Raw genomic sequence first — 12,441 nt, forward strand, 5'->3', positions numbered from 1 at the left:
AGTGGCAACAAGAAACTAGAGGAACTTTGAGTTATATATACATACATTAGTGATATACGTTATGTACTAGAAGGGTATGGCCCGTGCTGAGCACATGCAACATTTTATATCTTTGAATCCGTAAATGCTTGAAGATATGCGATTATAAACGCCGTTGGCTATATTAATATAAAAGTATATTGCGTAAGTACTCAAGTTTAATCAACGGAACGTATTTTTGCATAGCTAAAACACAAATAACACAATCAATGCCAAAAAGATGGCTTATCCAATCCCCAAATTCTAAACTTAGGAAGAGACCAAAATCTTTTCATATTGTTCATCACAAAAACCTATCATGGAAAATAACCATAAATCATCATTTCATAAAACATAACCAGCATCAAGGAGCTCTATTATATCGTTGATGCGCGCGCCACACGATATAGAGAAGCCTTTGGATTATGCAGATGCAGCCTGCGTAACTCTTTGTTCAACAAATGATGTACTAGTTGAACTTATAGAATAAGATGAGCTGCAACCGGGGATTGGCACAGTTCCTTTGTAAGCTTTGCAAATGTAGCTTATGAATTCCCTGTAGTCCTGCAATGATGAAAATACATCGTCATTGCGTTAGAATTAAGCTTTCATCAAAGTATTTGTAGCTCCTTTAATCTCTAGTACAGTAAAACGCCTTCTGGATTTTGATATTATATTGATTCCTTACCAGTAGAGTGTTGGTTACAACAGCTGCATGAAGGAATAAAGGCCTCCGTCCAGGTGAGCTTTTCTTTATGTCATCTTTACTACATAACCATATAATAAGCATGACTAAATCTGCAAGAATGATAATGGATGCAATACTTACTCTAATTCCTACCCACATGATTAAGTCTTTCGAAGTTGATTTTTCTGGAATATTCTCATATTTTCGTTTATAAGCAAGTTTACCATTCCTATTCAACTTGGAAACCTCCAAACCATTCAAAAGAGCATCAGCTCCTGCAGAACCAGTTAGTGTATCTGGACCAAGTTGAACCCAGAGACTGATATTCCTTGTTCATTCCCCCAGATCGTGCATCAGACTCGAGTTCAGCTTTTGATGGCCTCTTATGTGAATCTGTTCCAAAGATTTGAATTCACAGTGTAATATTACAATGTAGATTAGAGTCAGTGAGAGCATCATTAAGTTGGTCACAGTTAAGCCAATATATAGAAAACCTACTATGAAGTTTATCAACTAATTATTAGGCATGGTGCAGTACTTCTATGAAGTTGTTTCTCTGAAACTATATATAAGAGTTCTTTTTCTTTTTTTTGAGTGAAATGGTGCTCTCTCCCATATTGATATAGCGCTGACACCACATTATATATAGCTCATGAAAACCTGATGAAAATATCACAAAATTCCTATACTCTCTCTATTTTAATTTAATTTAATTTCTTTCTCTTTCAACACAGAAATTAACTATTTTTTCTTCTTCTATTTAGAGGCTTAATAGAAATGGTGACAACAAAATTATAAACAAAATCCCCCATTGAAGTACAACAGCTAGTTGCAATATCTGGAAAAACAAATGTCCTAATTTCTTCCCCTAAAACAACACAAAATGATATATCTATGTGTAGTTGTAGGAAATATGGAAGGAAATAGTATCTTTAGCGAGTGCTCAAGTTTATTATAGGCTACTTAAGGCCACTTGAGATGATTACAATCATCAATTACATCACTATTTATACTACTCAAAATAAAAAACAAAAAGTCTTTCAAAAATAACTAAATACATGTATCACAATTTACTAGATACATGTACTATGAAATTCTAAACAGACTTCTTAAAAAATTAAAAGACAATTTCAGAAGACTAAACATTGATGCATTAATTCCAACAGTCCCCCTTAATGCATTTGCTTGATAACTCCAATGCGTTCTCGAAGATAGCAACATTTTTCTCTAGGAAGTGCTTTGGTGAAGATGTTAGCAAGTTATTCTCCTGTCTGACAATAATGCAACTGGATTTTGTCTTTCTCTTGTGTTTCTCAGATAAAATGATACTTGATGGAAATATGTTTTGATCTTTCATGACTAACTGGATTCTAGGTAATTGCAATTGCTAATTTGTTATCACAATACAGAACAATTCCTCTTTTTTGTTTTGCACCAATGTCTTCAAATATTCTCCTAAGCCAAATAGCTTGAGAAGTAGCCTTGGATGATGCTTCAGCAGTGGATTGAACAACAACACTTTGTTTTTTTGATAACCAAGAACAAATACTTGATCCAAATAAGAAAGCATAACCAGAAGCACTTTTCTTGTCATCAATACTTCCAGCCCAATCATTATCAGAATAACTAATTAAGTTCAAATCTCCACCAACTTTGTACATTATCCCATAATCCATTGTTCCTTGCAAGTAGCGCAAAACAAGCTTTGCAGCATCAAAATGTAATTGGCTTGGTTCTTGCATGAATCTGGATAATAAACTAGCAGCAAACATAATATCTGACCTTGTTGAAGTAAGATATAGCAAACTTCCAATCAAGCTCCTATAAAGTAAGCTATTAGTTTTCTTTTCTCCATCATTTTTTCTAAACTTCTTATTTGTTGCTAATGGCGTGACCACAGATCTGCAATCCATCATTTAGATTTTTTTAAAAATACTTTTAGTATACTTCTATTGTGAAATGAAAATTCCTTCATTCACTTGAGAAACTTCGATGCCCAAGAAATATTTAGAAACCTAAGATCACTAATTACACAAGCTTGCATCATATCTTGCTTGAAATTTTGCATCATCTTTACAGCATTTCATGTAAAGAGCATATCATCCTCATAGATACAAACAATGATAATGTTGTCATCTTCGTTCTTCACATACAATGTGGCTTCCCTTTTACTTCGCTGAAAATTATTTTTCAGAAAGTATGTATCAATTTCATTGTACCAGGCTCTTGGAGCTTGCTTAGCCCGTAAAGAGCTTTTTTTAGCATGTACACCTTCTCCTCTCTCCCTTGAACAAAGAATCCTTGAGGTTGGTCAACATAAATCTCTTCATCAAGTTTTTCATTCATAAAGGCAGATTTAACATCAAGTTGAAATATCTTCTATTTCTTTTGTACAACAACAACAATTATAGTTCTAATTGTCTCAGGACGAGCAACTGGAGAGAAGGTTTCATAAAAATCATTACTTGTTTTTGTGTGAAGCCTCTAGCAACCAACCTTCCTTTGTGCTTTTGAATATCTCCTTCCTGATTGAGTTTGATTTTGTAAATCCATTTTAAACTTACAACTTCTCTTTCTTTGGGTATAGCCACAAACTCCCAAGTATTATTTTTTTCAATCATCCGAATTTCTTCTTCCGTGGCTTTCTTCCAGCATGCTTTGTTATGCGGAATTCGAGATAATACGAGAAAATATAAATGCAAAAAACAAGACAACATATTTACGTGGTTCACCAATAAATTGGCTACGTCCACGGGAAGAGGGGGAGCAGTTTTATTATGGAGAAGCAAGAACAGAATACAGAATAGGGTTTGTCATAGCGTCTATATATAGTGCTAAGCTACGCCCTAACAGGCTTGGGCCCAAAATACAGAATTGACAGATAATTAAGGGCCCAATACAACAACATTGTATACCGTCGGGCCGGGGGCGACTCCGCCTCCCCGGACCCCCAGGCCAGGGGGCGCGTCACCCCCCTGGACCCCCCGACTGGCTGATCGGGCAGCGAGACCCCCGTTCTTTCTATTGTAACGGGTCTGATTCAAGGCATTCAATATGCTTTATTGCTTTTTCATAATTTTTTGGCTCAACACCAACAAAGTTACATCTTTGATAAATGTCACTCAACATTTTTGTTCTTCTTGGAGGCCGTTCTTCCTAATCTAAATCTAGAATTTCTCCCCCTTGAGAGACAACTTCATCTTTCTCTATCTTTTTATCCTCCCGATTCCATGTTTTTTCATAAAAAATGACCTCTACTAACAACAAGTTTGTTAGTTTTGACATCGAGAAACCTATATCCTTTTGTCACATCATTATAACCAAGAAAGATACATTTTTGAATTTTTTTCATCCAATTTTGTTCTTTTCTTAGCAAGTACATTAGCATAACAAATACACCCACAAATTTTAAAATGACTTACAGAAGGTTTAATCCACTCCAAGCTTCAACTGGTGTCTTGTTCTTTAGTGCCTTTATTGGACACCTGTTAAGGATATGAACTGCTATATGCACTGCTTCTGCCCAGAAATATTTTGGCAGCCTTTTCTCATTCATCATAGTTCTGGCCATTTCAACAATTGTTCTAGTTCCTCTTTCCGAAACACCATTTTGTTGAGGTGTATATCCTGCTGTAAGTTGCTTCTAAATGTCTTCATTTTTGCAATATTCTTCAAATTCTTGACTTGTGTATTCGCCTCATCTATCACTGCGAATGATTTTGATGCTGCAACCTTTTTGCTTCTCAACAAGGGCCTTAAATTTCTTGAATACAGCAAATGTTTTTGACTTTTCTTTCAAGAAATAAACCCAAGTCATTCTTGAGAAATCATCAACAAAGATTAGAAAATACCTTTCACTTCCAAAGATGGAATCTTCATTGGTCCGGATATGTTGATACAAATTAGCTCCAAAAGTACACTTGCTCTCCAAGACACCCCTTTGGAAAAGACTTCCTATGTTTCTTTCCCATTATACAACTTTTACATGGGTCCACCTCAGTATGTATCTCAGGAAGGCCTTGCACCATGTCCTTTTGCTTGAGAAGCTTCAAACTATGAAAATTTAAGTGACAAAATCTTTTGTGCCGAAGCCATGAATCATCTACAATTTTATTTTTTAATGCGTTGTAATGAAATTGCAAAGGAAGTTTCTTTTTATTATCTTTACTTCAACAATGACTTGATTTGAATCAATTATATTATAAATCCTGCAATAATTATCTCTAAACACAAGAGAATAACCATTTTTCATAAGTTGACCAAATACTAAGCAAATTTTCTTCCAAGTCAGGAACATAGAGAACATCGTGAATTTGCTTACCGCTTCCTTTCATGTTGATCGAAATAGTACCTTTACCTTTCGCATCAACTAAGGCTCCATTTCCCATTTTAACTTTAGTAGTGATGCTATTATTAATTGAGAGGAAAAGTCTTTTCATCTCCACTCATGTTATTGCTACAACCACTATCAACATACCATTCATTGTTTTTGGTTGAAGCATCAGATTTAGAAGCAAAAAAAAAATAACAGGTTTTCATCCCTTTCTTCCTCCTGTTTTTCACAAAAATTTGCTTGCTCACATTTCTTGTGCCAGCAATGCTTTTCAACGTAGCCAAACTTTTTACAAAAGTACATTGGGGCATGCCTTTGTGCAACATTTTTCTGCATTGTGATTAGTCTTTTTGCGAACTTTACCAAAAAGAATAGAGTTTTTCTCATCTTTTTCATCAACGTAACTTGGAGAACCATCATAATCCTGCTTCTTTTTTTGGCTTGTCATTCATCTTCTGTTGATTTTTTGAGAAATTTTGAGAATTCTCAATTGTTTTAGACTGAAAAGCCGTCTCTTTGGGTTGATCTTCACGAAAAATCTTCGCTTTTCGTGTGCACGAAATGATCCAACTAGTTCTTTGATGGAAAGATTAGAAAGATCTTTCTTCTCCTCAATGATAGCAACAATATACTCATATTTTTCTGTGATACTAATTAGAATCTTTTCCACAACTAGTTGGTCAGAAATTGTATCACCATGATTTCTCATTTCATTGACAATATTCAAGACTCTTGTGCAATATTCATCAATTTTTTTTTCAGATTCTATCATCTTCAAATTTTGAAACTCTCTTCAAAGAGTTTGAGGATTTATAATGCGTACCTTTTCGTTACCATACACCTCAGTTTCTAGAGAATCTCAAGTTTCCTTTGCAGTCTCACAAGTAGCAATTTTTGCAAAATATGCTCTTGAGACTCGCATTTGGATTTTGCTCAAGGCTTTTGTATCTTGACGATACTTACTCTCAAAAATTTTCATCTCTGCTACTGTAAGATCACCATCGTTGTCTGGCTCTTCAAAGCCATTTGCAATAATAATCCACAAACCTTCACCTTTCAAATATGTTCTCATTCTTATCTTCTAGTATTCAAAATCAGTTCCATCAAAATATGGAGTAAGAACAATTGAAGAATTAGCACCTTCATTTGTTTTGGATGTCATATTTTTTTCTTCACCTAATCCCAAATTAAGAACGAAAACCTGCTCTTGATACCAATTTGTAGGAAATATGAAAGGAAAATAGTATCTTTAGAGAATGTTCACGTTTATTCTAGGCTACATAAGGACACTTGAGATGATTACAATCATCAACTACATCACTATTTATACTACTCAAAATAGAAAACAAAAAGTCTTTCACAAATAACTAAATACATGAATCACAATTTACTAGATACATGTACTACGAATTCTAAAGAGACTATTTGAAAAAATAAAAGACAATTTTGGAAGACTAAACATTGATGCATTAATTCCAACAGTAGTAGTGATGCTCAAGTAATTAATTAATTCGTATATACAGATAGTGAAAAAATATTTTTCATTTTTCACTATTCACTATTATATTACGGAAGCATCATAATAATAGTTGAAACCAAATATTTAAAAAAGGATATGCATGCACAAAATCAAGCTAGAAACTGCCGAAGGAATCAAAGAGCTATATACTTCCGCACCAAGATCCCATAACCAAGAATCAAGTGCAAAGTTTTAAAAAATAAGCTCCACTTATTTGAAATGTTACACGTCAAATAAAAGGATGAACCTAAGTAGAGAACCAACATATTTCAACTAAGCAAAACATCCCAATTCTTGTCAGACAACAACAAAAGGAATTACTAAAAGAAACCAATTAGCTAGTTTTGACTATGAGTTACTTTAATCAAAAGAATATATCTTATGATATTACTTCAATACTTAATGTATCATAAACAAAACTACAATAAATAAGATATTAACTCTTAATTTTACATAATTTTATGGAGGAAATTACTATACCAAATCAAACTGAATATGTATCTTGGCTTTAGGAAATGATGTCTATCCAGGTCTCCCATTTGAATTTCACTACCTTCATCATACATGGCATGAAGGACTATCATTTTTACTATTATGTAATGTGTGAACTCATGTTGTTTGATGATATATATATATATATATATATATATATAAAAGTAAAAGAACATCCATAAGAATATGAATATACACACTAAGAAGAGGCAAAAATAAAAATAAGTTGAGGTGAACCAACCCAAGCATGTAACGCAATCCTCTTCTTTTAGAATTTGATAGTATCTGCTTCCTCTTTCCAATTAGCATCACATCCCTATCTATCAAACTTGGCAAAAGAAAAACTAAAATCGTAACCCCAAAGTAAGAGCCGGAAAAACAAATTAACATAAAGAAAATAAGATAAATCAACAAACAAAAAGTACCTTAACTTCTGAAACAGAAAGCGAAAGAGAGTGCCTGACTAAGTGAGACTGACGTGTATGCGAATGAATCAGATTTTGATAAGGACACATGAGACATTCAAAAGAACTTCAAAATACTACAAACAATATTAACTTTCGAGTGTACCCTTATTCGTCCTTGCTTGAACAGTACAACTCATATTAGTTTTGTTTCAATTAATCGATGCAATGCTCGTAAGCTAACTTTTGCTACATGACTGCTAGCAAATCCAACAATCAAAACTAATTAGCGAATGCGCTTGCTGACACAAGAAAGTGACCTAATAGAGGCACAAAAGAGGATAGGATGTTATGCTGTATGCACCAAGTTACATTGGTGTATCAAATGAAACATACCCTACATATTTTAATATGAACATATAAACTCGATATTTTGACTTATAGCATAGTTATTATATATAGAAAAGGACAGTTAAAATGAAATATGACAGATACGTACACCTGCTCACATGAAGGAATGCTTAAAAATGTTATTTTCCAAAGCACTCCTTCCCTTTGTTAAAATCTCGTTCCAATAATCTCGCAGCGTGCCAAGCACTTGACTTGAGAGGGCTACAGATCGTATCTACATGTGCTCAACTCTTTGTGTGAGATTTATTGAGAGCAATGACATTCTATGCACATGTCACCCGTAAAAATCAATAGCCCCAAATAATTATTAGTAGAATTAGCATTAATAACATAGTACATTTTGTTTAACTACTGAAATTCTCCCTTCTAACCCCTTACTATTAACTAAATAATTAATTCCAGAAAAAATTATGTAACAAACTGAAAAAGTACATCTTTTTTGAATAATATATTTTAGTCTCTAGTCATTTTGGTTTCAACTGATAAACAGGACATATCTACCTCGAAGAATTTATAGGTATTTATATTTCCATCTGAGTTCAGAGATAGAGTACATGCTATTTCTTGGACATGTAGACATCTCAGGAGAATTTTTAGTGGGCCAAATGGTTTCAATAATACATTTGGTCATCCCGAAAGTGCATCTATAATTATAGTTGATTGGTCAGATTCATGTGGAAAAAACATGATAATTCAAGTTTCATTGTAAGATTGTTTGACAAAGTAGATATAGAAGTATAGAACTATGGGAACTTACAAGAAATGACATAAAGCAATTATTCTGGTTCATTCTCTGCTCCCAAATGTACAAAAAGCCTTACTTTCAAATTATTCTATGATTCGAAATTTCGTTGAACATGACTAGAAGAAAAGTGAAGCACCAAAAAGAGAGATCCAAGTACAGGATAACGCTGACTTACAAAGTTTGTAATTCACATATATCATTAATATCAAACTCCAAGCTAATTAGGAACATTAGAACATTCATGTCCCAAATTGGGTAATAAAATGAAAAAAATATAAATTCAAAAGTTTCCTCGAACCCAAATTCAACTGGTTTCTTTTTCCAGTTAAATCATCAAAATTAAAATAAATGATTTTTTTAGATTAAAAAAATTAAGGTTACTACTTTTTGTCAACTCCAATGTAGAATGTAACTAAGCTGAAAGGTAACCAAAATAATTACAAGAATATTACCATTGAGAATTTTGTTTATACAACCTTTCTTCATTCTCATTGAGTTTTTCTCAATGTCATTGGCTGCTATAAGATTGACCACAAAAGCATTAGTTAATACATGCATAAATGTGAAAATAGTTAACAATAAAGCCAAAAGTTGCACAATCAATGAAGTTGCTTCCATCCTTTTTCTCTTTGTATCTGTTTCTCTTTTTGTTTAGTTTCATATAATAATTTTAATCTAGCTAATTCTTTTTTTAATTTACTTATTCTTATATTTTTATTTCTTCTAAATGTTGTACTTCTTGTTTTGCTTGTATTTGTATTTTTTCAATTTCTTTTGATTTGTCTATTTCTTCATTTTCTTTTGTTATTCTTATCATAGCTGTTAGACTATCATATCTCCTGTGTTTATTTCTAATTTTTTCGGTTTATTTACCTGTTCTAGAATTTCTGTGTATGTCTCACTTATATCACTTATTTTTTATTTTTGGTCATTTATTATATCTGATTCATTTTCGTCTATTTCATTTACTTCAAGGTCTTCATTTAGTTTTTGTTCCATCTCTTTTATTTCATTAGTTAATTCTTGTTTTCACATAGTTGTATGAACCATTGATGTAAAAATTTTATTTTAGCTCCTAAAGTATCTACTAATCCTTCATTATTCCAATCTTTAATTATTCTTGTGCTAAATGGTTCTGGTAATTTTGTAAAATATTGTTGTCTTATTTCTTTTGCTTCATTTAAATTGTATTTTGCAATGACAAACTACTAGTGGCCCTTTACTTTATTATTGGCCGACATAACTTTTACATATGGCCATCTTATCTTCTGGCCGACACTACACGACAAACTACATTAATAAAGACATAAAGCTACAAAAATACTTTAATAATGGCCTTTTATTATGGCCGACATACTATTTACACTACTTTTAAAAAAAAAGTAGTGTAAATAGTATGTCGGCCATAACAAAAGGCCATTATTAAAGTATTTTTGTAGCTTTATGTCTTTATTAAAGTAGTTTGTCGTGTAGTGTCGGCCAGAAGATAAGATGGCCATATGTAAAAGTTATGTCGGCCAATAATAAAGTAAAGGGCCACTAGTAGTTTGTCATTTTGTGTCGGCCGAATTAATATAGGCCAAGTGTAAAGATAGTGTCGGCCTTTTGTGTTGGCCTAATGTGTAAAAATGTTGTATAAATAGAGGGCTTCTCCCTCAGTAAGAATAAGCTGAATCAGCTACTTACTCTCAACTCTCTCTTATTCTCTCTTTTCTCTTAAAAAATCGCTTCCACCCATAGTATGTCGGTCATAACAAAAGGCCATTATTAAAGTATTTTTGTAGTTTTATGTCTTTATTAAAGTAGTTTATCGTGTAGTGTCGGCCAGAAGATAAGATGGCCATATGTAAAAGTTATGTCGGCCAATAATAAAGTAAAGGGCCACTAGTAGTTTGTCATTTTGTGCCGGCCGAATTAATATAGGCCAAGTGTAAAGATAGTGTCGGCCATTTCTGTTGGCCTAATGTGTAAAAATGTTATATAAATAGAGGGCTTCTCCCTCAGTAATGAATAAGCTGAATCAGCTACTTACTCTCAACTCTCTCTTATTCTCTCTTTTCTCTTAAAAAATCGCTTTCACCCATAATTAGTTATCTTTCTTTTCTTCAACATTAAAATCAATCTTTGACCTCTGAAAGAAGAGGTTTCTAATTCAATCATCACTATTCATCTATGAGTTTCGAACCTGTCTATCTTCCTTGTCGAATTATTCAAACACAAATATAAAAAATTAGGTTGAAATCTCATTTTTTTAATGAATAATAAAGTGAAAAAGTTATCCACATGCAACAATTGATGGACAAACGAAGCAAGAACATAGAGAAGAAGAAAAGTTACCCATATGCAACAACTGATGACCAAACGAAGAAAGAACATAGAGAATAGCCATGGAAGAAGAAAATAATCAGAGGAAGAAAGAGAAAAGTGAGGGAAGCTAATACGAAGTGGAAAAGCTAATATGTTGGTCTTACATTTGGACAGGTGGATTTATATGCAGTGAAAACGTATACATATCAGTACATGAGCTATTCTTTTCGTACATGTTCTGTTGCTGTCGGTACAATCTTGTATTGCTGCGTTCGTCCTACCCTTATTCATTTATAAAAAAAAATAAAATATAAATCATAAAAATATAATGGTACAATTTTCTTAACTTTTAGTACAACTCGGATGTTGTGTTAGTCCATTCCAACTCCCACTTTTGATTAAGGAAGGAGAGAATTACCCACATGATGACATTATATATTAAGCTTTATTATTAATTCTCCACTAATATCTGAATAATAGAAATAACTTTAAAAAAACGATATATACGGTACAATGTTAGTAACTGACACAAAAGAGCATGTGCCTCAATTGGTATAGTGTGTACATTATTGCCTGGGGATCGTGAGTTTGAACCTTGATTCCATTGTTTCCCTTCTTTCTTTTCTTTCTTTGCTTTGACACCATTCCTTTCGTCTTTTTTTTTTGGTTCTTCCTTTTCTTTGTTTGCTATTTTTCTTCTTCTTGATATTTCGTATAAAAATAAATATGTAACAGTATTATATTTAATGGAATTATTTTTAATAAATTTATATATATATATATATATATCAAGTTGACATCGTTTGTGAAAAGTCCTGCGTACGCCACCGCATTTTTCCATGCCTACTTTGTCACCCTGCAACTCATGATTTGTTCCATCAAAGGTGACTCCATTTCCGAAGTTTAAATTTAATATTGATGATCGCTATCTTGTTGGTAGCTAATCTTTCTGTCACTCTTATTTCATACAAAGCCTAAGTTAGTTGGAAATCAATATAAATATTGTTTATTTGTTTCAAGTTATAATCAACTTTTTATTTCTTTTGACTGGGACATTCAAAATGTTATCATATTTTACCAAAATATTATTATTATTTTGTTGATAGTTGATTATAACTTTAGGTATATATATTTATATAATGTAATGTTTTCTCCATCAAATTATATCATCAATAATTATTTTAATAACTTTTAATAATAATATAAATACTTAAATTAAGTAAACATCAAGACATGATATTCAATCACACAATGCCATATAAAACAAGACTAAGGAAGTTTATATGTTGAGTTTTGAAGATATTTAGTGAAAAATGTAACAATTTTAGTTAGTACAAGGCGAAATCATCATTGTCATTCTTGATGATAGAGTGATATGCATCTCAAGTGTTTGATTAAGATATGATGCGTCTCTCTTATACCCACTTTTTATTTTAAATTTATTCCGAGATAAGCTAGAAATAAATAAAGAACATAACTAAAAGACATTGTGATTGATAATTTAAAGGTGATTAGTGAATAGTT

General features: G+C 32.4%; 1 long non-coding RNA gene across 1 annotated transcript; it reads right to left on the reverse strand.

Annotated features, from left to right (window-relative positions):
- Nucleotides 1-196: 196 nt before the first annotated feature.
- On the reverse strand, nt 197-9,144 carry LOC104647590 (uncharacterized). Its single transcript, XR_011221440.1, has 4 exons — nt 7,292-9,144; nt 864-1,099; nt 707-785; nt 197-582 (listed from the first exon to the last, which is right to left on the reverse strand). It is a non-coding gene; the product is annotated as an uncharacterized lncRNA (long non-coding RNA).
- Between the last annotated feature and the right edge of the window lie 3,297 nt (nt 9,145-12,441).

Source organism: Solanum lycopersicum, chromosome 1 (genome assembly GCF_036512215.1).
Source record: "Solanum lycopersicum chromosome 1, SLM_r2.1".
Lineage (NCBI taxonomy): Eukaryota > Viridiplantae > Streptophyta > Magnoliopsida > Solanales > Solanaceae > Solanum > Solanum lycopersicum.